Consider the following 27,302-nt stretch of genomic DNA (forward strand, 5'->3'; position numbering starts at 1 on the left):
TAAGCTCTGAATTATATAACGAGGTATGCGCATATGGCAACTTCTTTATCTCATGTCGTTGCTCTCGCTGCAGAACCGGGCCGGATGCTCGGAGAGATTTCAGAACATCTGTTGAAAAAGACCTGCTTTCTGTGCCTGATGAATATTTGATGCGTGTTTGTCTTAAAAAGCACTGTCGAGTGGGACCTCAAGAGAAAAACAATAGTCAAAAGCAAGCTGAGCTCCACACACTGCTGTAAGAGGTAAAGGAGTTATGCTGCATACAGGGTACAGTGTGTGCCTTAAAATAGGTAAGTACTACTTTTAATTAATCATTAAAGTGTACCCCACAGAATGGGATGCTTTGGGGCAGCTAAGTTTGCCATGCTCAGTGTCAAGTGTCAACTAGAGGGGTATATTGCCGCTTGGATTTCTCCCATCTGCAATTTGTGGGAAGATGGAACATCATGCAACATGTTCATACCTCACTAAGATCTTGGGGGACCAACTTTCTGAAGTCGAGTGAATCTTTAGGCATTTAACAGAGAAATGGACCCAGCCACTTTATAGCACTTTTGGTACACCTGGAGTATACAGATGGTTCAGGATTATAACATATAATGCTTAATATTTTATCAATTATTTTTTTTCATCTTCCCTAACTGCTTCATTTGGTTCAGGTTTGAGTGTGAAGTTTATGAAGTGAGTTTAGGATCCTACCCTTGGGCTGTATGCATCACAATGATAAACTAGCAAGTTTATGTGGCCAGAGCAACACAACACTTTTTTTTCTTGGTCCAGAACCTGTGAATTGTATTGGAAAACCACAGAGTATTTTTCGGCACAAGCACAGGCCATTACCATGCTAGTCAAGAGGAGACCTAAGCAAGCTCCTGTCCACTGGGGGTGCTGTTTTGCAAACTCAGTTGTGTACCCAAAGAAGAATTACAGAAACAGTGCCATAAACTGCTTTGTGAAAAACTCACATTGGAGAAAATCATGTCATTTCCTTTTCAATAGCATTGATTATTTGCATTGAAATAGATTTATAGATTTTACATGTCACTGTTGACCCATTTAATCTTTTTCAGCCCAAATTGTCAGCAATCTCTTCTGGCTTTAAAAAAGAGGGATTGCCATTTTAGCCAGATATTTACACTGGCTGAATTTTCAATGCATTAGAGCACATAACAAAACAGATTAGATGTGGACCTGCCTGCAATATGCTGCACAAGCTACAAAGCTGTGAAAGTCTCCCTGAAGTCTAACCTGGAGAATTTTTTTCAAAGCTCTCAATGTGTTCCGCACAAACCAGACTTCAGTTTGGCGTGTCGTTGGCCTGTACAGAAATCAAAAGAATCCCCAGTCGCTCTCTCAAAGGTCGTGGCGTCTGCCTCTGAGCCGCTGGCTTTTGTGTGAGCTGGTCGGGATGATAATAAACCTGGATGTTTGTTTAGCTGGTCTCGACACCAGCCATTTCCCATCATGCCAGAGGCGCACCATCGAAACGAAGCAACGGAACAAACGCTAAAGCCGGAGCGATGATACAATGCTGGAGGCATTGTGTAATGTGCCCTATTCCTCGACGCCACCCGTTGGCTTGCGATGGAATGGAGCTGGCATGGGCAGCAGACTGATAAGACCACTGTTCCCCCCACCGAGCAGAGCACATAATTCACCCGCAGCGTGCCACTGAAGCCTCTCGCATGAATGTGAGGTCAAAGAGGACCCAAATCTAGCCAGAGGCCAACAGGCTCAAGCCAGTGATATTTAATGATTCTCCTCAGCAGGAGCCAGAGCATCTGAGGCCTGGAGCAGACACAAGCTTGATAGAAAGTCTATGTGACTTTATCCTTTATCTCTTTAAGCCCCTAAAGAGCAAGACGAGTCGGCTGCGGCCATTTACAGAGCGGGAAAAATCGGACCACAAAATTACAAAGCAGGCTGGTTTTCAGTTTCCTTGTCTCTGGTTTGAGAATGAGCTGCAATGCAGTTCAGCTTCCTAGGGAATTGCTGAAATTTTTATTACAATTATTATTATTATTTATATATATATATATTTTTATTTTTTTTAAGTTTATAATCAGGCTTTCAGAATTAAGATCTACATTTTAGTGCAAATTATTGTGTTGTATATTGGCAGGAAACTAATTTTAGTAAACATAAGTGCCCACTGTAGCTCCATTTTAAAACCCTTTACATTAATCAGCATCACACAATTAAAATATAGAACATTTATAAGCCAGAATAACAAAACCTTCATCTGCAAAACAAACAAACAAACAAACAAACCCCAACTGAGTGTAGTGTACATTGTTTCGCCTTACTGGTGCGTTCAATCTAAATAAGAAGGAATTAAGGAAAGCAAACACATAGCATATACAGGCCTCATTTTATTATCAAATATTTCCATTCAGTCTGCTGGTGTTGCTCAACTGCCTGCCTGGCACAATAAAGCTCTGAAATATGTTTATTCTGTAGTTAAATTCGGTTTACATTCCAATTATATTTAGCATCTTAGCAACGTTACTTTTCACTCTGCTTTGTCTTAGCTCCTCCCCAAAACAGGATTTTATTGTTAGCACAAATATAGCACATGCCTCATGGACTGTGTGATGCTGAGGTGTCATGTTTTTTGTTTAAGTAGAGAATATGTGTATGATGCACTTTTTATAGTTATGCACAATGCTACAGATGAGGTTATGTCTAAAACACTGCACTGTTACTTCAAATGCTGTTTTCCGCTGGTTTGCCTGCAGAGTTCCATTTTGATTGCTGTTGCTAAACCGCATGTCCTATTGGGTTTACCTTAATATCATTTGCAAATGGCAATTGGACATGGACATTTTCAGAGCATATGCTTGATTGGCAACCAGTTCCTACCCCATTAGCTCCATATATGGTCACGTTGTATTAGCCTAAGTATGTAGATTTATATGTGACCAATGTCTTCTCCCGTCAAGTGAGATTTTATATGCATTGTTTGTTTTTGTTTTTTTGTAGTTGGTGTGTGTTTGTGTGGAAGGGTGTGTGCCTTCATGTGCTGCAGGTTTTGGAGATTGTGCACAGGGCTGAAACTGCTCCCTTTCCAATTTCTCTAGAGAGACGCACCATTTTCAATATGCTGATGCGGTGCATTTGCTTTCACTTTTACAAATGGCCTGGGATATTAAAATGAACACCCCTATCCTGAAATCCATTTACTGTCTGCTGCTTTAAAACCATCTCTGAATTGAAATAAATTTGTTCCTCCACCCTCAGGTAATATTCATTAAAACAGTATTAATGAAAACAGCTGCAATCCATGTCACCTCTTTGCAAACCCACTTTGCCTAAATCTCTTTTTTTTTCCAGGAAAGCCTTTCGCATTCAGGGAAGCGTTGCTTTTGCCTTATGCTTCTTTTTCTTCTTCTTTAACTGCAGTGAAAGGGAAGGAAATACAGAATTAGGACCGCTATTGTTGGGATGTGGATGTCTGGTCTGTGTGCGAGAGCCATTCTAATGACTTTCTCCCAAAAAAAAGTGGAGGTTTAATAGAGTTAAACAGTAGCTGTAGTAGCAACTGAATAAACAGAAATACAGAGAAAAACAACATTCATCAATGTCATATCAAAATCTTGTAAACAGCGAGTGATACACCAAAAACTATGAGAAGTAGGTTTTGTGTGACAAATAATACACACATGATTACAGGCTACTATGAGCTACATCTGTTTCTGACAATCATGCATAATTTGATAATCATTGTAATGGTTTCTTTAATGAATCATAATAAATAGGTATTCCTTTAATTGTAAAGAAATATTCAGACAGAGTCATTTTTTCTTGTGAAGCCGGGTAAAGTAATTTTACCACAGGATGTCAGATCCTCTTTTGTAAGTCGCTTTGGATAAAAGCATCTGCCAAATGCATAAATATAATATAAATATAATATTTTTGTGGTTTGGAACTGGATAAATACTTAGTAAATATAACAGATGACTACTCGACTCATGCAGTGCCGTGATACAGTGGATCAGACACAGCAGTGCTGCTGGGGTTTTTATAATATGACTATTGTTCTGGGAATAGCCCACCCACCAAAAACACTCCATCTCTCAATGACCAAAATAAAGAAATAAATAAATGGCACTAAGATGGCTAATTCTTCACATTATTAATATTACTAATTTTAAAATTTAGACTGCTATTGTGAATAAAAAAAAGCTGAGCCTAACCATATACATCACTAAATGTTTCCTCCAGCAAATAAAAAACAAAAAACATAAACCCAGGTATATGACGGAATATTCCTCCACATGCCAATTTGCATGGGATTAATATAACCTGGGGTTATTTTCACTGGTCATTTTACATAGGTGTCTAATGGTCTAATCAGACAACAAAGATAGTAATAATAATTTAACCCACATCCATACGTAAAACTAAACACATTCAAATAGGGCTTAAGAGAAACCAATATTACTGTTATGGTCATCGTCAAGTATTCAGTGCAGACACATTTGGAATACATATATTGTATAGTATATTATATGTCTATTTTAAATGTGATAATCAAGTCCAGTCATCAAATCATGACCACTATTACAGTTATAATCATTTTATTACATGAGTGTTGTCGAGGTATAATTGGAGACATCCAACACTATGACCTTCTCCACCCTTCCTGAATGTTCCCATTAGCAGATTCTATCCAGACGTTTGGGGATCTCTCATCCCACATCCTGTCTCAGGAGACCCTCCAGGAGCCCAGAGGGTGTCCAGAGCCCATGTGCACTGAGAGAACTGGACGTTGTATTGCCTCAGGGCCTACATCCCTCATTTCTGAATGGCCAGCCAATCTGGAGATCTGGTTATCCAGATCTGGTGCCTTTAAAAAAAATCCTGGCTGATTTAGTGAGGCAAAATGAGCTTTTAACCATTATTTGTGCTCATGCTCTCATTCTCTCAATAGCTCATTGGCACATTTAGCTAATAGAAGTAAATTGCCTGTAATAAATCAACAAAAAACTTTTTATTTTTTCCAACTCTGAAATGGCTTTTTCTGGAATGAGAAGAGGGGGGAAGCACAGCACACATAGAAAAGCTGTGGCATTCGATTAGCATGCATGATGAGACTTTTAGTTATTGTCATTTATCTCGCCTCGTCCTCGTCCTAGCATTAATGGGAGCTAATGCTGTTGCTGCATTGCTCTGGGCGACTCAGTAATGTTCAGACTTAGATTTGAAGGTCATAAAGATATCCAAAATCATTTTAGAACATTGCGGTCTCCAGCCTCCATGAGGAACCAAACAATGGACACTTGCTCCTATGTGACACGGCTGAGAAGAACCACAAATTTTTGGAGCATTAATGTGCTCTGGGCTCTGGGTCTAACATATTTCCCTCATATATATATATATATATATATATATATATATATATATATATATATATATATATATATATATATATATATATATATATATATATGAGTGTGTGTGTGTGTGTGTGTGTGTGTGTGTGTGTGTGTTGGACTTATGTGTTTGGACTTATTGTCCACTGATGAAGTACTAGAGAATGACCAACACAAACTGCAGAAACAGATGAGCTGCTGCCTTTCACTTTACATCTAAAAGGTGGACCAATGGGGTGGGTGTGTCTGAGTGGACAATGAATGGACTTACTGTTAAAAACTCCAGCAGCACTGCTTTGTCTGTTCTACTCGTACCAGCTCAACACACAATAACACATCACCACCACATGTCATTACCGTGCCGAGAATGATCTACCACCCAAATCATACCTGATCTGTGGTGGTCTTGTGAGGGCTCTTGACCACTAAAGAGCATAGAGAAAGGTGGATAAATACGTGCAGATAAAGAGATGGATCACAGTCTCTAATTTAAGAATTGCAAAGTGTTCCTGTATGGTCAGTTGAGCTGATAAAATGGAAAATGAATGTAGATAAAAGGTAATTGTTTTAGTGCGATATAGAATGCTACATGCACCCTCAGAATTATCATCTTCTGAAGCTGTGTCTCTGAGCAAAGGCCCAGGAGAGATGAACATGGGCGTGGCTCACCCAGATGGCTATTTCAGCATTGCTACAAGGCCCGTGTCTGCGAGAAGCTCCAGAAAGCCCAGCGTCTTTGAAGTCCTCTGCTAACATGGTCTCCCCTCATCTCCAGGGACAAAGGTAATAGCGATCTCATTTCAATCCTCAGGAGGTTGGTACTGAATGCTTTGCTGTGATAAACTATAGTCCTTTCAGAATTTATGGTACTTATCATAGAGAAATTCCCTCATGCATTAATCTCACTCCTCTCTTAGATATCGCTTTAGTCCATTTCCTTATATGAATGTATAATCAATATTCAATATCTGATATTACATTTAATAAATGAGTTGTGTTGATAAAACTAATGCTCGGTTATTTATTTGTGTGTGCACCTTTCTTGTACGGAATTCTTACTTTCTGGTCTGATTCAATTTCAGAGCCAAAACCCCTTCAGCGGATCAATAATTCACAATAATTATTTAATAATAATACATTCTAGCAAATTCCACTATATATATATATATATATATATATATATATATATATATATATATATATGTATGTCCAAGCTGAATTTGGACAGGTAAAAATGCTACATATTATTTTAATGGAACCCAAATATGGGGTCATGTCTGCCAAATGTGGGGCTTAACAAAATCAATTAAATAATTATTAATTAATTAAATAAAAAATAACTATAACTGACTCTGCTACAGTGTTCTTAATTCCAGTGATTTTTCAGTGTGTGTGTGTGTGTATATATATATATATATATATATATATATATATATATATATATATATATATATTTATATATATATATATATATATGAGTATTTGCTAGGTTATTATGCAAATGAGAATTATAGATATCAAACAAAAGAGACAGAGCTTGGAGTGTTTTTAGCAGATAACATAATGTGGTAAATAGAACCGGAGAGTGCACCATATGCTAAGTAAATGAGGGGGGCTGTTGTTTACTTCAGCAGGATTATTTCACTCGCTGTTAATTGTTTATCAAGCCATCCAACTATCTAGCCACTTTTAAAGAAAAAAAAAATACAAAATTTTAAATGTGCCAGTCACAAAACAGCCTTCTTTCAATTGTTTGATTTTTTTTTTTTTTAAATGCCAATTTTCATTTTTCTATGACTAACCACAGATTTTCTGCCCTGAAGAAATTGGCAGCTTGAGTCAAAATCACATGCATTTTAATATCAAATCGAGGCCTACAGTATACTCAAAAATCATCACAATTGCAGGTATTATCTTCACTCTAATTATCACTCAACCACACATCATCTGCTATCAGTCAATACCAGTTACCATGGTAGGGAGTTTAGTGAATAATGTATAATGCATGCAAATGGTTCATATGTTAGATAGAATGCAGTTTTACCATTGCTGCAGAAAATCAGTAGGTAGAATATCCATCAGTCAGACAGCATATAATTGACCTCTTTGTTTTTAAATTCATTGTTCATTGCTTATTGTATCAGCTCCACTGTCCACACAGGAGCACTTTTGGTCTGCAATTACATACTATATTCCATTTGTAGCTCTGCACACATTGTTGGCCCCTGTTGACCCTGTTGTTCCATGAAAGAAGGTATGGTATGGTTGGTGGATCATTCTCTGTGCAACAGTGACTCTGGTGTGGTGCTAGTGTGTGTTATGCAGGTATGATTGGATCAGGTACAGCACGCCTGCTAGAGTTTTCAAGCTAATTATGTCTAATTAGTTAGACACCACCACCTCCTCCATGTAGTATTTACAGAGAAGGGTCTTCTCATCTCATTGTTATGGACCACTGCCCTCTGTGGTTAAGGTCAAATTGATAGACAGCACAGAGATAGCAAGAGAAAGCATGACTTGATTTACATGACAATTTGTGCCAGTGCAATACAATCCTGACTAAACATGGACAAAGATGAACCAACGTGCCCAGATTTGTGCATAATTAATAGACCATTGTTTACACCAGCTTCTTCAATGAAGGTCAGTATCCAGCACAGGCGGCAGGCAGCAGCTTTCGCTAACAAGGGCCTATTTTGGGTCTCAGAGTTGGAGAGTGTTGCAGGCAGTTTGTGCCATGGTTCTGTTTGATCTGCTATTTGTGTTTGAACACATTCGCTCAGCCTGGACATCTGTCTGTTTTTTTTTTTTTTTTCAGAGAGAGGTAATGATTGTAAGTCCTCAGGGAACAGAGCTGTGCTTATCATTAATGTTATATGAATGAAAAAAAAAATGTTGCCTTAGCTATCAACTACTTCTGCCAAATGCTCTTAATCTACATAATGAAGATTTCTACCTATCTGAGTCAGTGCTGTATGAGTGCCTCTAGTCCCATGCTCATCATTTTTTGAAGGTGTACATATCAGGCAATAGGAATGCCAAACACAAAGGTCCGCCAACATGATTAAAGGACTCTCCACATCAAACGGAGCGAAGGGAAGGTTCTCCGTGGCAATCTGCCCGAGCGGTAAACAAATCAACACGGCAAACCAGACACCTCCTCCAGCTCTGGAATGAGCTTTAATCACTAATGCTCCGGCATGCTGCATTTCCGTGGAAATTACACGCACAGCTAATGTGGCGGCGAAGGTGTGCTTCATCAGTGCTCAGTCAAAAGAATGGCTTAAACACAGGCTGTTATTGAATTCCGATGTGGCAGAGAATGACAAAAGTCCTCCACCAGCCACATATTTCTAACAGCTTTGGTTTACAGAATGTGAATATTTTTGGTATGAGCTTGCACTTATTATAGAAAGTAAACAAAGATTTCAGCAAGTTTATAGTTCACTCAATGTATGCCCAGACGTTCAGTTGTGTACACCAAGGTTATTCAGTCTTTTTAGAAAATCAGGCAATGAAACAGGATGCTATGGGGCTGAAGGTCACCAAGCCTAATGGAAAGCATCAGCTACAGGGCTACAAATTTGGCTTTTAAGGATTTTGTGCAGTTGTAAGCACCACTTAATAATTCTTGGATGAGTTTGTGTGATCCAGAGCATCATTACCGGACAACACTAATAATGTCCTGCCTGAATACAAATCTAATACTCCTCCTGAGAATACAAGCTGTTAGAACAGCAAGGAAGGCACAAACTAGGTTTTAATACCTCTAAGTCTTCTTCTGTCTTTATCTTTAAAATAATGAACATATGGACTTTGAATCTTTATCAGAAGGATATGTTCGTGCATATTAGACTCTGCAGTTGATTAGTCTGAAATAATAGAGGATGACTGACACGGATAATGCACGAGCAAGACGCTACAGTCTTTGTCTGTATATCTACAAGTAAGGTAAAATAGTTGTGTTGAATAAAAAAGCCTCTAATGGTACGTAGTGATTATACAGCAAAATTAATTAATAATCTAAGTTAGTAACAGCTCAAATCCAGTTGATATATTTCTCATACTGAGATTTGTGTAAGAATTTTACAAGATTAATCAACTTGTTTCTGGACAGTTTTACTGTTAGATGTGTTTTAACTCTTGGGGGTTGCTGATCACACTGGAGTGATCAAACTTCATAGCTTGTTCAAGATGAGGTACATGAAAACAAACTCACATTTTGAATTGCTGCCAATTTCTGTTGAAATTACAAATTTGTGCTGTGTTAATTTTTGCCTTATGTGGACAGACAAAGTAGAAACAGTGAGATCTTAATAAAAAGGCTCATGTGCAAGGAAAATGCACATAATGTGATGGGGCATGTATTGCATTTATTTTAATTTTTTTGTCATTTTAAAACTTGTAAACACGTTGGGAAAACATAAATAAAAATCAGGGAATTACTGACATAGCTACAAGCTGAATAAAGGGGTGGAGGAAGAGTGAATTTGCTGGAAAACAAAAGAGAAAGAGGAAAGAAGAGAAACTTCTGGAAGACAAAAATGAAGAAAAAACCCACCAATATCAAACATGGGCATGTTAATGCTTTTAAATGGGTCAATCATTTTCATTAATTTTTGGTCAATAAAATACCACACTTTCTACCTGATTGTTGAATATCAGTTATATTGGCTAGATTTAAAATGATTCTAGACAGTATATTAGTTGCTGTTGTTTTGAAGAGTTTAAGCTCCAACAATGTCAGTTCTGTACAGATAATGGCCCACCAAACCCTATCTGATCAGATGTATTAATATGGTCCTTACTGAAAATATGACTAACAAATTATAATAAGAGTTACACAAATGTGAGGCATTTCTGATAAATTTATTAGAATGTCTGTTCTGTAAAATAAATCAATAAATAAATAAAAATTAATAGGTCCACCCAGTATTATATGTTTATATATGTGGTCTATCGCCAGGACCAATACATGTAAATTTGGACTCCATTTAGTAAACCAACTAATTGTACTTATGGCAGATGTTTCTGATAAAATGGCCATTGACTGTACCGGTAGACAGTTAATAAACTGGCAGCTCAGTGTAGGGTAGTTAATGTGTTTTCTTTTGTCTCTCCTTCACACTGAGCTGGGCATGACGTCCCAGGAAAGGATTCCCACCCAAGGGGGTGGTTATATTTGGCTCTCTCAATTAGGATGGAAGCCTTCCCACACACTCTTGCCTTAGAAAAACGAGACCTTTGGGAATGCTTAATGCACACATACACTCCAGCTGGCTCTGACCTAGGCCTTTCAGCCCATTTAGTTCACTCCACAGGTCATGCAGAAACACTATTATTCACACTCAGCTCAACAGACTTACACTCACATGAATTGGAAATGGGTAAATGTCTAATTTGGAACATAATAGGGTTCTAAAAATATAAACTATAGAATAAAACAAATACTTGCCTAGCCCAGAGGAATATAGACAGAGGTTCATGTACGTGAAGGACCACTCTCAAAAAGGGCCCTGATTCTCCAGCACAGAAAATAGAAAGGCGTTTCTCTTTAAACCTCAGAATAAGAGGAGATTAACTACCAGGTTGTTTATTTATTGTTTAACATTTTGCTGATTTTCTCCATTAAAATCTCATTCACATTGACTAGGGATGGTCTCACCAAAATAACAAAATTATTACTAAAGTGGTATTCTTGGTTGAAAAGCCACATATTATAGCTACTTGTGTTGTGTACAACAAGAAATAGAAACAATGCAATGTTCGTGCTAGCAACACTGCACAGTGGGGTGCTGCACCATAACATCGTTGTCAGCTAAACCTTCCTTCATGCAAATTCTGCCTGTATTTTCTTCGTGTTCCAGATATTGAACATTTGTGACATAATTCAAAAGATTTGTAGGACTGGGAGTTCAATACTAATTGTCCCCAGGGACAATCTGGAGATTATATGTAACTAAGTTCAATATTGTTTTAAATAACTTGCTGCAAGTTTTTTTTGTTTGTGTTTATATTTTCAAAATATTTTTACTGTTTAATTGTAATCCGCTCAGTTGTTTATTATTATTATTATTATTATTATTATTATTATAGTTTGAGCCCCACCCTACGAGGACTTTATTGTGTTCTCATTGTGTCTGTGTTGGTTTCCTCTGGGTGCTCCAGTTTCCTCCCATGGTCTAAAAACACATGTTGGTAGGTGAATTGGTTACACAATTGTCCACATGTGTGAGTGTGTGAGGAAATGTGTGAGGAAATGTGTGAGTGTTTGTCACACTTCGAAGGACTGGTGCCCCCTCCTGGATGTGTTCCTACCTTGCGCCTAATAATTCTGGGTAGGCTCCGGACCACAGCAACCCTGAACTTCATAGGGTTACAAACGAATGAATGAATTAATATATACATATAAAGTTTTATCACATATCACAAGCCATATACCAAATATTTTACAATATCTCCTTTGAATGAATAAATTCATCAAGTGAATCCATAAACCAGGGTAAGGTTAAAAATATTAATCACATATCTCTTGTTCAATTTGTTTCGATTGTTTCCAGGGTCATGTTATACAACCTACAAAGGTCTTTTATTTTGTAGATTACATAGATTAAAAAAAAATACTGTATTTTATTGTAAACACATCCCGAATTGACCTTCATGGAGCCCATTAAAAAATAATAATAATAGGAGAAAATATTTCAGAATCACAGTTCAGCTGATTCATTCTTCTGATTACACTTTCAGTTCATCCTATAGATGATAAGTGAGGCTCAAATTTGGGTTCTGTGAAGGCCACTGGAGTTTTTCAGCACCAAACTCATGAAACTATCTTCCTGTACCTCACTTTGTGCGCATGGGCACAGTAGTCCCCAAGTGGGAATTGTCAAAAATGCTTTAGTATGCTGTAGCACTGATTATTTATTTTTCTTCCCTGGTCTTGCTTAAATCCTGACGTACTGCCCCAGACCATTATACTTCTATTGTATTGTAGGTAGCAACAGCCTTGTATCCCTCTTAGGCTTTTTTTAGATATCTCTTTTCTTTTTGCAAATTGATTACAATATCATTGCATCCAGCTCGTCTTCAGTTCTGTTTGGCAATATAAGTGTGGTACCTAAAGCTTAGAATTCATACCTTGTAGAGAAATCTTCAGCTTCTATTGAAAGAGCTTTGGGTAATTATAGCTGTCAAAAAACAGCATGCATTTTGTATTAATGACAAGGTATCATAATAAAAATATGTTTATACACATTTGATTAATTATAAAATGATGCATTAATGATAAGTTTAGCTTTATAACTGTATACTGAGGTGAAAAGTGCATAAGGGGTTTCAAGAAGCACATTTGTAGCAGTCATAAGGCACAAATATAGTATTTTTAATCTCTGAGTGTGTGTGTATGTGTGTTTGTGGTTGAGTTTGTCATGGAATTAATTTCTTTTTTTTGGTGAAATAATATCTTCCCTTTCTCTCTCTCTCTCTCTCTCTCTCTCTCTCTCTCTCTCTCTCTCTCTCTCTCTCTCTCTTTCTCGCTCGCTCATAAACGCCCACAACAGATCCCCGCTGTGCTTCATTTTCAAAATCATTTATCTTTCATACCCAAGCCGAGTCTCTGTCAGTCTGCCTGAATGCAACATTTTTTCCCTTCTAGTGTAAACAACCCCACTCTTCCATGGCTTGTCTTTCTTGACTCTATCCTTAAACTTCCAATTTTCTACTTGACTGCGGTAGAGATGTTCCTCTCCTTTTTTCTGGCATCCTTCTTTCTATCTTGAAAGCTCTGGATCTCTGTTTGTCTCTTCCTTTCATCTCAACCTCAGACCCCGTTAGGAAGCTTCATTAGGCCTGAGAGCAACTTCCATGCTTTAGCCTCCTCCGAAGTGTGACAGAGTGGCGCTCCACTTGCTAAACAAGGACATTTGAGCTGGCTGTGCGTTTCTTTTGAGAAAAAATAAATAAAGAATGAAATCTATTCATGAATACTGATTACTGCACTGGCTTCTGTTTTGAATAAACCCAGAGAAGAGCAGCTATTTCTGTCAAACCTAGGACAGTGGGTCGTTATTTTTGACCATGAGCTAGATGAATAGATTGTGCTTAATGTTGCAATCAGGGATTTTTATCATAACAAGAGAGCACAGAAATACTACAGGCAGGATTGGAGGGCTGCTTTTAGTTCTATAAAAGCACCTGCTCAGACTAAAATGAATAATTTACCTCTATCCAGCTTTCTAAGCCAAGGCAGGTTTGGTGATCAAGGTATGGTAAAATAAATAAATAAATAAATAAATAAACTGATCATTAATACTGCAAATTGCATAGATATAAGAAAACACTGAAAAAAAAAAAAAACTTACTTAAGTGAAATTAAATTAAATGACTTTTTTCCATCAAAGTGTTGCTTGAAATTTAATAATCTATATTTTGAAAAATAATTTGTGTACTAATACATGTTACTTATATATGGATGTAGATGGTTTAATATCATGCAGCATTTAAAAAACATATAAAAAATGATTTAATGTTAATAGTATGACACATATGATTCTTTGCTGTCTGCACACCCAAGTAATGATATTTTCTGTGACCCCTCTTTTTCTTTCTTGTTTTATTTTTTCTTGCTTTTAAAATTGACACTTACCTGCAGGGTATGGAACTGATTTTGTACAAATGTTAATATGTAGCCAGTGGTGTTTTTCAAGAAAAGCAGTTTTCACAGTGCCAACTTACGTTGACTGGTTCACTACCAAAGCCTTGTAGATTCAGCACAAAACTAAAGAAGGAATCATCAGGTGCCAACTTCTATTCCTATTTGACTACAGATGAGTGAGAGGAACATTGAGCAGTTTTCCACTGTATGGTACTTGACTCTACTCACTTTTTGGTACTAGCACTTTCCAATATCAGAGGTCATCCCAAAATGATGCAGATGGCATCACAAAACACAATCTCTTATGGGAACAGTCCATAACGATGACAGCAGTAATGTTAAATGTTGTTTATATGTGTTGTGTTGTTATTGTTGTTGTTTGACTGAACACAGCTCCGTCCATCAATTCAGACAGATCAGTAGTTTTTTTTTCTTTCTTGTTGCATCATCCAGCTCTCGCTAAATTCTAAAGTCTAACCCCTACTTCGAACCATGAGTGAGTATTTAGTAAAAAAATACCCAGTTCCAGGTACCTGGGACAATATTTGTCTAATGGTAAAGCAAACAAGAAGAGTCAGGGCAAGTAGAATAGAGTCGGTTTCATGCAGTGGAAATGTACACGTTGTTGGCTAAATGATCACTTCTGAGAAGTCCTTATCAGAAGAATCATCCCTTAGTGATTTTTTTACCAAAGGGGTACAAATCTGCAGTGTTCCATATAATGGAATAGAATTGTTGTACTTGGCCACGTAAGCATCTGGACACAATTATAATTACAAGATGTACAATATACAGTCAATAACATATAAACAAACCTATTTTAGAAAGTCCAGCTTATGGTTGCAAAGCACATCTACGAGTAGGTGTTAAAAGCTATGCATGACTTAAGTGTGCAGATGTTATCCACCACAGAGATGCAAAAGCACAGATTTACTGAGGCTTGCTTAAAAGAAAAGTAGGTTTTTTTTTGTTGTACATGAGAAAATAAGAAGAGATCCACTCATCATATCTGAATCATCAGAATTGCAGATGGAGATGACTACTGTGGACAGATTACTCGAAATGCAGTCATACACCGTCCATATCCTGTGACTAAAGTAGAAGTATATGGGGAAATGATCAGTGGAACAATAAAATGTGGACAGAAATTCTGATGTTTTAATATGGACATGAAGTTGTGGCCAATAGTTGCACACCTGCTTGTACAAAGTGTCAGTATCATTTTAGATTAGGACAACACACATAAAAGTTTATAAATAGTTAAAAAGTTGTATTTTAAATAGCCTTTGAACATCGCTTCAGTAATAGTTGAGACTCATGGCAGGATTCAGAACATTTTTTTGAATTCAAAGATCAACCACAATAATATTAGAGTTCACATATAATTGGTGCTTGACCTCAATTAGACTGGATCATTGTGGGATCAAACTCCATCACTCCAGAGGAAGCAGTGCCACTGCTTCACATAATGATGGCATTGTTAGTTTTTGATTTACCCCTCTACCCAACTTTTGCCTTGGATCTGAATTTTGCTATATTTGAAATGCTAATGTACTGGACTGGCCAGGTATACTGACATACCAGCCGGACATTGTAAAATCCCAGCCTGAAACCTGAATACAAGGTCCTCTGGTATAGACTGTGTGTGTGTGTTGGTTGTAGTGATGTTTGTATAATTACCTTATTGGTGTAGCATGGTAGTGTGACTATATACCCGCTGGGTTCTAAACCTTTATCCACTGCAAAAGATCAGTAAGGGTTACCCACTACACTACACCAAAGCGCCACATTTCTGTATGTGTATGTACTGTATGTAATATGCATGCTGCTTTTCCTCTTCAAATGATTATTCTGCAGGAGTAAAATGCTTGAGCGGTTGAAACACAGGGGCAAAGGTGGCATGTTGAGCTCTGCATGTGCCCACTGACTCACACTGGGAGCTGTGATCACTCTGTCGTGCCTTTTTTTTTTTCCAAGGCCAAGCCACGTGAGAGCAAGCATGTTTGCATTATTATTAAAATGCATTCAGGCCTGAGAGAGAGAGAGTGAGAGAGGTAGCGAGTGCTGTGGTTGTCTAAGTCCATTCATGCCTCAGTGAACTGAGGGGGGACATTTTCTGTCTCACTGCCCGGCAGGATGTTTGAATTATATAACCTCACCACAATGGCAAGAGACGAGTCTCTCTCTCTCTCTCTCTCTCTCTCTCTCTCTCTCTCTCTCTCTCTCTCTCTCTCTCATACTGCATTTTCTCAATATAAAAAGCCACCTACTGAGCTTATTATACCAATGTTATATGATCGGCACCTCATCACATTCATTTATTGTGCCTCTGTTAAAAAGGGAGTCATAACACATGACATACTGCATTTATTTATTTTTTCCCTGAAATGTTTATGGATTAATAATATATTTCTTCTTCTATTCCCTGAGTGGTGGTGCTCTCAGTGTTCTGGCTGAAGGCAAAATTACAGAATGACTCCCTAATTGTGACAGTCCTCCATATGGCATACAGTATGTTGAACATCTCACAGTGAAGCTAATCTTCCATCAGTTCCACATTTCATATTTATAATCATATTTATTTTAATAAACAGGCTGTAAGTTTTGTATGCTAATGCTGAAGTCAGTTTAAACTCAGTACTGTTGAGCATTATTGGACATTCACTATAAAATTACAAACTATAATCATATAGTTGTATATTCTAAAGCAATAGATCGTTTTACGCAACTATAAGACACTCAGATGCCAGTTACAAAGGCAGCATGTGTTTTAAAAGGTGGATTTAAAATATACATGACACAAAATGGCTACTTGACCTCAGACTAGCTCATAAGCCATGCCCACATGAGTCAATAAAGTGGACTGTTATTAGAAACATGGCCTCTATTACAAAAGCAGCTAGTGCTTTAAAAAGCAGGAGACAATAAGAAGAGCGGAAGAGGGTTTTATTTCCTCCCCTGATACTGGAGACTAGTTAGGCTTGATTGATTTAGCACCATCGTCGAGGGAGCATGCGGAAACGGTTGCCGAGGAACGTGAGCTCTCTTCTCGGTTAGATTAATACGCCGGCTAATACGTGTTGCCTCCCCACCATGTATCACAGCTCATAGGGCTTGCCACAATTAGCCTAGCTCTAGACGGAAACAAAAAAAGAAAAAAAAAGAAGACGAACATTGCATTATTCATGCATTTTATTTCAGGCAGCCTCACACTCAGTGTCCATTTGATTCTGACAAGGTGGATGACAAGAGAAGTTCATGTATTAATCTTGCAAAGGCCTTACTGTGGCCAGGAGACTACAGCTGTCTGCTATGTCTACAGATAAAGACCATAAAGACCGGTCACCTTCATTAGAGACCACTACATCCCAGGGAAGACCACAGTGCTTTGCACCTGAGCCCTGATTTAGTTAAATGAAGTCTTGAAGCACAAATACAATCACTTAAGCTGGCAGGCATTTTAAGCTTGAGCCACAGGAGAGGAGTTGCCGCTAACAATGCCAGGTGCATTCTTTTCTTTAATGCTGACAGCTGGAGCAAGGACCTAGACTTTGTAAATTTAGGGAAACCTTTTGGGTATATCGTTAATACCCCAAATTGACATAATTATTTAACTGTACTTTAGTGATTAAGTGTCACCTTTGACATTATTTGGGGTTTCAAAGAAGACACTGAGGATTGCAGCAGGTTATATATTGCAATGGTTTTTTAAACATGTAATCACACTTACAGCATGAACAATTTATAAAATATTATGTAAAGTCTAATCTACTTGTATTGGTTAGGATGCATTCTATGTGCAGATGGCAAAGCACTTTTGTAAGTAGTTCTGGCCATAATGTCCTGAAAGTATATTATGTAGAGATATGTTTCCTTTGAATACTGTGGATATAACTGTATAAATGATCTAAAACAGGCATAATCTAAATTAATGGAACAAATGCAAAACAATGCATGCGAATAGCCTTAAAAATAATCACATTTTCTCCTTCCACTGATTATTAAAGCCATAAATGAAAAAAGTTAATTTGAAATTTGCTAGTAACCATAATACATTACAAATGAATAATATTTATTTTTAAGAAAGTTTAAAAGTCCAAACATGTTATTAAGAAAATACAAAAAGAAATACAAACATAATAAAAGAAAGAATGTTTTCTTAGCCTTACTACTACCCAGGTCCCCACTTCGCAATACTTTTAAAGTGTGTTTTTGATTAATCTCTTTGGCCAGTACTTCAAATTGGTGTCTGTGGAAATAAGAGCTGAATGCTTTAGAACTTTTGTATATCTGTGTCCACAGTGGGTGCTGAGACATAATTCTCCATCCTTACACTAGGCCAAAAACTGGACATGGGGTGACTATCAGGGGAATAAAACTGTATAAAACCTATAAATCAGGCATAAACATAAGTAATAAAATACAAATATCAAACAATGTACCAAAACAGCCTTAAGCAATAACCAAAAACACAATGTGAGGCCTTGAATTGCAGCTGAATGAGCGCTGCTCAACTTACGTGGTAATGACAGCAAAGTATATTGTCCCTTGTTTGGCCACTAGGGCAATCTAGAAATTGGTGCAATTTTGACATTGACATATATCTGACATATGTTGATATTTTTATATATTGACAGCAATTTTTAATTTCTAAGAATTTTTAAATATTTATAAATATATAAATATATTTCAATATATTTGTTCGGTCACCTCTGAAATGTTTATACATTTCAGGATCAGCCATTTCCTTCACATTAAGAAACTGCTGTTATACTTGACATTTCATGACCTGGATGTATCAGATGTTATCAGAAATAAAGTTGTTTAAAACATGGCTGATGCACATGTGGGGGACTCTATGGAATATAATATATTTTATTCAGGGTCCACAAAGGAATTTGGTTAATCATCTCATGTGATAATTTAGATACTATATAGCTACTTTTAGAAAAGTTGATATCATAACAATATAAGAACCCATAATCCATCAATCTGAAGAACCTTTTCACAATGCCTTTACAACCTGTTTAATCATACAACAGTTTCTTCAAGTGTTCAGGGTTAATTTTGGACCATTTTCTTTACTAAAGAAACCATCAGGTAGAACCATAATTTTTTAAGCGTGCAGACTGTACATTGTAACACATTCCTCCCTAGTCTTGTAATGCTTGCCTCTTAATGGTGCATTGATAGCTTAATCTAAAGAGGCGGTATGATTACTTAAGCATGGCAATGGTGTGCTTTACCTCTGCCTCCAGTCCACTACAGTAATTAAAAAGAAAAAAAAAAGTCACGCTCAGAGTTCTCTTTCTGACCTTCATTTACTTTTATCTATTCTCCTTGCAATTATTTCTGCACATACCATCCCTCATTCATTATACCTTATATTATCTCCTGTAGAAAGTATTTAAATGTCACCAAGCCCAAGTTTGTGTCATGTTTATGTATATGATCTAATGTATTATATATAAAATATACATATTAATTTCTGCCATAAACTGCTAAACTGCTAAACACATAAACTGCTAAACATTGGTTTACATTCTTTCAATTATGAAATTTGTATGTTTATTTTTTTGATTCCTAATAAAGTACAAAAATCAATTTTCATAGGGGTAATGCAAAAATCCAATATTTTCCATGCATGTATTCACGAATACTGAAACCTAAATTTCACCTAAATTTGCACTTAATTCACCTGAATGTGCTTCATTAAGAGCATTATCACTATCAGAATAAAACCTTGTATTTATTGATTCCAGCTGCCCATAATTTTGTATTAAAATGTCCTGATGATTTCCATTTAAATATGCACCGCTCTTTCCAAAAATCAAAAACAAATAAAAATACACAACAATAATAATAAAAATTACAAATAAAAAACAATGCCCAGTATCCCCTATATAATCTGCTTTTCAAATATAGCCACTATAAATAATCAAATAATCTGAAAGTGAAAATATCATCAAATTAATAAATCAATTTACTGAGTTAAATTAACTGACATTAACTATTTATTAATTATTAATCCATTAAAATCTCAATCTACATCCTTAATATTCAGTAAGACATTATTCTACAGAGTAATCTTGAATACATATTCAACAGTAATAAACTTTTATACCGGGTGTAACTGAGTTGTAGTGTATGACTCCATATTAATCACTGCATTGCTCCATTGTGTTCCCTGTAGGTTAACTCTGTAGTATCTTCCCATCACTTCCAGCAACTGTCTCCCAGTGGTTAGAGATTCCACCACCAGGCCATGAGACTGGCTGCTGATAAAGGGTGTCTTATCGTCTCCCTTGGCTCTTGGAGACTTGGGTTACACTGTCCTTCTCAGAAATGCAAATGCAGGGGAAATGCGACAGAGGCATGTTCACAGCAGCTCCTTTTACACTGGAGAAACAGAAAAACAAAGTCAGTCAATGTCAGTGAGGGAGATTGGTAAAGACCTGTGGGCGCCTACAAAGAAGTGGTTGGGTGTTAGATCTTGCAAAAGAAAGTGCCACAATAATAATCTTTATTAATGCTTAATGGATTAGCCCATTTCCACAGTTTATTGATGGATACCCTGCCAGTAAAATGTGTGATGCCATATTGAGCTTTTATACATGTTAATGTGCAAGTTCTACACTTGGAGAGTAAGTAGTGTTTCCATACTGTGGACAATCAATGAAATCTGTGATTATATACTTAAAGAGTGAATGCTGTAATAAAGGAAAGAGCATGGGAGTAAACTCATGCCGTTACCCACATCTTTATTGCAATTAATCATTTAATATGTTTTATATTCTTAAGTGTGAGTGGGGACTTAATACTCTCAAATATAGCACAAATACAGCAATGGCCTACATATAGCAGTATGTTCATTAATGTTTTGTTTAAAGCTAGAACCAGATACAATCATTAGTGTTAATTAATTATTCCTGTGTGCTTGACACCTGTCATATGTTTCTGAATCATGTAGAGAAAAATGGGCATTTCTTTTACCACCGAAGTTTAGTTTTACAAAATGTATTCCACTGTAGCTCTTCCATTCAGATAGGAATATAGAATACCAGAAAGAACTTGTGGAACACAAACTGATGCCATCTTTTTAATATACATCTGCAATAGCTTCCAAATCTTATTACATAGTTTTAAACAGAGCATTACTCACAAAGGATACAGCTCTATCCTTCCAATAGGTGAGTTTGAAGATTCCATAACATAAGAGCACACTAGATGAACATTTGCAATAGCAATTAATTGTAACTCTTATTTTAAATGTCTTTTTTTGATTTTACATAAATGCAATTTTAATATAATGCTTGTAATTTGTAAGGGTGAGGAGATAATTAATATTTGTATGAGTTCTCTTTTGAATGGAATAAATTCAGGACAGTAAACAGTCATGTACACGCTAGCCTTCTTGTTGTTTCCTTTTGAATGTGATACAGATGCAGGGCTGATCAATACAGGCCTGTGGTCAGTAAGGGTGATACTGGGAGACACACTGTCAGCTTCAGTCTTTGGCCCGACCTCCAGTATTGAACCTAGAGCCAGTGTAGCATGGTCGGTCAATGGCGATTACTCTCCATTTTGTGCTACTGCGTTTAGTTCTGATGTAAATAATTGACTTGTCCATGTTCCACTCACAATGGCATTCTTTCGGAGCAATGATTGGGAGACTGGACAAGCTTTACAAAAGGTGTTGGTGAAAAGTCCATTCAAATACTTTTTTTTGTTTAATTTGTGGGCAAACGTGACGGTGTAAGGGTCAAGTCTGGGAATAGGTCATCTCTGGCCATAGTGTGGAGGTGCAGTGCTTTTCCTAGGAGTAATCAATCCTGACACTCAACACCTGGGAGTGGGGCTATGTAAGAATGAGAATAACCATTACACCCTGGCCTTAGAACAACAATAAAAAATGTTGTTGGGTGAATATTTAGTGGAGAGAAAGGAACACTTGGATCCAGTTCTTCTTTTAATTGTTCTTTGGGGAAGGCTGATATGTGGTTTGGTTTCTTATTTCCCATATAGGCCAGTCATGCCTTTGCAGCCTTTGTTTCCTCCATTTCCCACCTTTGTGCCAAATATCTTTCATTTTCCGAGCTCCTTTAGCAGGACATAGGATTTTAGCTCAGCTCCTGTGAGTTTTTCTTATGGTCCTCTGATAGCATATTGATAAGTTTTTCACCTTGAAGTCCTGAATTTGATGGTTAGAGCACTGTAAGTTGTCAAGCTTCTGAAGATGCTATGCAATTAAGGTGGCCACATCAAGACTCCAAAAAGAAGGATGTTATCCTGGAAGGAAGGATGACATAGATGACATTGTCAGCGGGCTATAGAGGTAGTTTGCAGGGAGGGTGTTTTAGGTGCTGTAGTTTTAATTCACTTTTTCATTTGAGTATCAACCTGAAGATTTATATTTCAAAAATAGATAACTAAATACAAAAAGCAATAATAAAAAAGAGATAAAATCAGACTACCAGACTGCTAGAATGACGTCACCAGCACATAATTCCCTGTGTAGAAACAGTTTATTTTTTTTTAATAAACAGAAACTCTGGATTTCACTGATTTTCTTTCTTTTTTTTTTTTTTTTAGCTTTTCTACCGATGTAATTTTTATAACACATTCTTTTGACTGGTCAGGTTTGTTTATGCAATTAAACTTTATTAAATAATGTGTAATGAACTTTTGAATCTAATTTTTATATAGATTCATCACATGCCGCTCACACAATCTAACACAATACACATGCACAAGCAAAACAAGATGCCATCTGTCTTCTATGGATTTCTGCTCTAAGATGGTGTCTATTTTGTGGTCATTTTTATGTTTATTTAATTCAACATATGTTTTATTTTTGACTTGTAACAGCTGACTAAAAACACTCCTAAACCTATAAATTCAAAATTATGACCGGTTGATTCCAATACTAGTTCCTAATTATGTTAAGTGACACACATGGCCTTCAGTTCAGAGTCAATGAATGAATAAGTAAAGTTGGACTTAAGTTAGAATTTAAATTTACCTCAATTTATGGTACTTGATACTTGTTTAGGGCCACTGCTTACATTTAAAATGTCTATGTTCACACACACACACACACACACACACACACCGGACAAAAGAAAGGTTCAGTCGTTATTTAATATAACAAGCTCTAAGTTTTGTAATAAGCATTTTACTACAATTTGTCATTAGGTAAGCTATTTTCACATCATCATAGGTCAACTATGCCATACTAAGCAAATGCTTCTGCTTTGTTATTAAATGTTGAGGTACAGCCCTATGTGCCTTAACAAAACACTTACAAGTACAAAGAAACTAAGTTCCTTGTCCTTGGCTTAAACACGGCTATATGCTTTGAAGACCGAATGCTAATTTTATGCTAATATCCCCTACTACAATAATCATTTAGCCCCTTCCATGGTGCCTTGGTGCCTCATTCCTTCAAATCTGCATAGCAGTTTTGTGAAGGACCTTGGCTTGTTCGTATAACCTGGATGTGGTATAAATAGTGCTCTGGGGTAGTGTCTGACAGGCTTAAAGCCCAATTCTCCAGAGAGCAAGGAGCTTTAGGGCGCCCAGGGAAGGCTAATGCTGTGCACTAGCCCTGACAACACCACCACTCCTGCTGACACCCATTAGGCTGGTGTTAATGAGAAAGTGGGGACTCTGGGGCTGTCTTGACCCTGTCACTGCCCCTGACAATAGCGTGGAATCTGGCTCCCCAGCATGTCCAAGCTGTGTTTTTCCTCTCGACTTTGAGTGCTTGTTGCTTAGCATGTTGCACAAATGCTGCTGAGGAAACAAGGCTACAGGATTTTTCTGTTCAGTCGAGTAGGAGTATCTTAAAGAAATAATTCACTTTTTAATATTTAACTTTTTTAACTATTTGACTATTTTTTTTCAACTTTGTGGTACTATATCATATTACAATAAGAAGTCAGTGTTGAGGGCAGCCTTGGGCCAAAAGGTCACCAGTCGATTCACAGGACTGGAAATGAAAATGGGTGTGGGAAGAGCAAGGGAACATTGATTTCTCCTCCCTCATCATCCACATCTTACATGCCCTTGAGCAAAGAACTTAAGAATCTCCACGGCTTCTGCTCAGGGTGTAGGTGTGTTAACTGCCCCAAATCACTTTGTGTATGTATGTGTTGACTTCCATTGGTGGGCTTAATGCATAGTCCAAATTTAGTTGCCTGTTGCACCATTGGGCCACCCTAAAATGACAATTATTATAAAATAACAAAATTATTATTTTTTTATTTAATATATTTACTTATTACTTTCTTACTTAACAGGGACATTGCACATTAATCAACATTTCAGTTTCCACATCAACGTAAATGTGCCAGAATTACGTAATAAGCTAATTTTCATTGGTAGTCCCTGGGCAGGAGAGCATGAACATTTTGAATTACAATTATACGTCATACAAAAATAAACACTTTAAAAGCTATTTTCACACCTAATACACATAATTATAAACTTTATTTTCACTCAAGATTCATTTTTACAATGTGTTTTCCATAACAAAGCTATAAAATTACAACAGCCTGAAGAGAATGAATCCAACTAAATAAAAAAAACAAAATAAACGTTTGAGCAAAAAACAGCTTATTAAAAAGCATTTGATTTGCTTACTTATAGACTTCTGTGCCGAGTGGCTTTAATTACAAGCCATTTTCAAGTCAACCGGTGTTCTGTTCTTTCTAAATACAGGAAAAGACATCAAAATTATTGACCGGTGGTAACAGGTGCATATTCATAATGTGGCAAACAGGGGTAGGTTGAATAACAACCAAGTTCCTTTAACAAAGGATTTGGTATTGCCACCTTGTTTTGCTGAGGGGTAGAAAAGTCTTAGCAAATCCATGCTCTAGGAAATATCAAGGTAGCTAGTTAGACATCTGAAATGCAGGATTTTATCTCTGCACCTTTTTCACTCAGTAGGTATTCTGTGAGCACATCTCAGCAGCTTCTCAGGGAGATTAGGGATTTGGAATGGCTGCTACTACTCAATGCTTTGCTCTCTGGGAAAGAGGAGTGTGGAGGAGAGTTTGCAGTGATGCAGTAATCACCTGGGAAATCAGAGAGGATCTTGGCATAAGGGATTAGTGTGTTTAAGAGAGGCCAGCTGAGGCTCTCAAGCATCAAGCGCAAATACTCTTCATTCTCTTTTGCATTTTATGGTTGACGGCATCTCTACATGAGAAAAAGAGCAGCTCTCTGCGACTGTATTTTATGGGGGTTAGTGGGATTTTCTGTACAATAGGTGAATAAACATTCCACCTGCCTCACTTCTAGGAAGAGAGATTTTATTCATGGGATTTGGACTCTTCTTATAAAAGTAGCTGGGAAGAAGCTACCTTTCCTGGTGTGGTGCATTCGGAGTAACATAAGGCCGTGACTCTTTTTTGAGGCTACTCTCAATTCACTGACACTCGTGAAGTTGGAAGTTCCTCGGGTCTAGAGCGCTGAGCAGGCAGAAAAGATACCGCGAGGTGTGTGAGATTGGGTCAGAAGCATTCGAGTGTGCTCTGCTGTTGCTAGGGAAGAGGCGACGTGAAATGACCTCGTGTGTATGCATTTATTCCCTCCATTGCACAGAGCTGGGGGTGAGAACCCAGATCAAGTAAACACCAAAAATGATTTATAAGGCCATTGCTTCAGTCCTTGGGATTGCCCTGCAGTAGGAGGCCACCACACACTTTTTCACCCAGAAAGTAAATCATCATTGCCAGCAAAGTGTAAGAATACAAATCAACAAGCTGAAGCAGACGACGCAAAACTAATGCCTGATTAGGTCCCATTATTTATTGTATGGGCAGATTGAGGGGCTTTGAAATTGAAATTGATTTTTTTTTTCTTGCCTTTTGTTTTGGTCCTGAAATGTGAAGAGTGGTAATTAATTGTTACGTGAGATCCGTGAAAGTCAACTCGTTTTGACAGGGAGGATTTGTGGTTAATCATTTAATGTCAGATCAAGGTTTAGGTTGATTCTCAGCTACTGTCTGAAAGGAATGTATTATCCTAAACAAGGCATGTGAAAAAAAACAAAAGCAAATGAATTGCCACATGAGCTTTCAGGAGCTATATAATATTTTTTTTCAGAAACACCTACATTTTAACATGTGTGGGCTCTGGCTTATCCAACCTTATATAACCATCACTACATAATCACCTGATTGTTATCGCTGGAAGTGAAAGACTTTCCAAATTCTATTTTAAACCCAACAAACAGAATTTTACTGAATTGCATTTCCATTCCAACAACAAAAGCACATAGCCACAGACACCAATAAACTGCCAGTTTGGTAAACTTTTACAGTTTGATCTGGATAGTCTTTATCAAATGTGTTGTCATACGAGGTGTCACTCAACACCTTGTAATAATAAATCATAGTTTTTCTGCTTGAAAATCAAACCCATTTTTTCTCTGCAGCACTGACTCTGCTCCGCTGTTGCTGCAAAAGATGTGTCATCCCGAAAATATGAAGACACGTCACAGTCTGCAAATCAGTCAAGCAGTCTTACTGCCCCTGAAGACGCCCACCTGTGCTGAGTTCATAAATATGAGAAACATATGAACATAAAACAAGGGCTTATTTCCACCCAAAGTATCCCTCACATTTTTAAGCAGTTTTTAAAGTGGTGTGCAGTTACATTCACATTTATCTTTATATTTATGGCATTTAACCTATGGCATTTGTGTTCAGTCTGAGTTTGCATTCCAGCTGGTGTCAATAAATTAGAGACTAAAAACTCTTGAACACAGACAGTGCCAGAACAGGGCAAGTGCTGAAACCAAGGGGGAAAAATAACACAATTAAACATGGCAAAAATTGCAATACCTAAAAAAATACATATATGTTCTTACCAAATAAAAAAATGCAGTTTAGAATGTCTGAATCACCAACCAAATATCTGAATGTCCTTCCTAATGCAACCCTCCCATTCATCTAGGCTAGAGACCTCTAATATCTGGGACAAACACACTCACAATAGTGGACAATTTTGCAAAGCCAGCCTAACATCAAACACATGTTTGTTGATTGTGGGAAGAAACAGGAGCACCCAGAGAGGAAACCCTTGTAGACACAGGGAGAACACACCAAATTGCTCACAGACTTTGACCAAGGCAGGCATCGATCCAAGCAACCTAGTACCCTGGAGATACATTTCAGTGACACTGCTTGTAAAATACTGTGAGGAAAAAGCACAAATTCATTCATTCATTCATCGCTGTAACCGCTTATCCAATTCAGGGTCCA

The 27,302-nt window shown here is 37.2% G+C and overlaps 1 long non-coding RNA gene across 1 annotated transcript in view; it reads left to right on the top strand.

The window, feature by feature from the left end:
• Positions 1 to 26,581, top strand: part of LOC136709306 (uncharacterized) — a 42,969-nt gene extending 16,388 nt beyond the window's left edge. The window contains exon 4 of the long non-coding RNA XR_010804486.1: positions 26,474 to 26,581. This is a non-coding gene — a long non-coding RNA (uncharacterized lncRNA). The remainder of the gene's footprint in view (positions 1 to 26,473) is intronic.
• Positions 26,582 to 27,302: the final 721 nt, after the last annotated feature.

This window comes from Hoplias malabaricus, chromosome 11 (genome assembly GCF_029633855.1).
Source record: "Hoplias malabaricus isolate fHopMal1 chromosome 11, fHopMal1.hap1, whole genome shotgun sequence".
In the NCBI taxonomy this organism is placed as follows: Eukaryota; Metazoa; Chordata; class Actinopteri; order Characiformes; family Erythrinidae; genus Hoplias; species Hoplias malabaricus.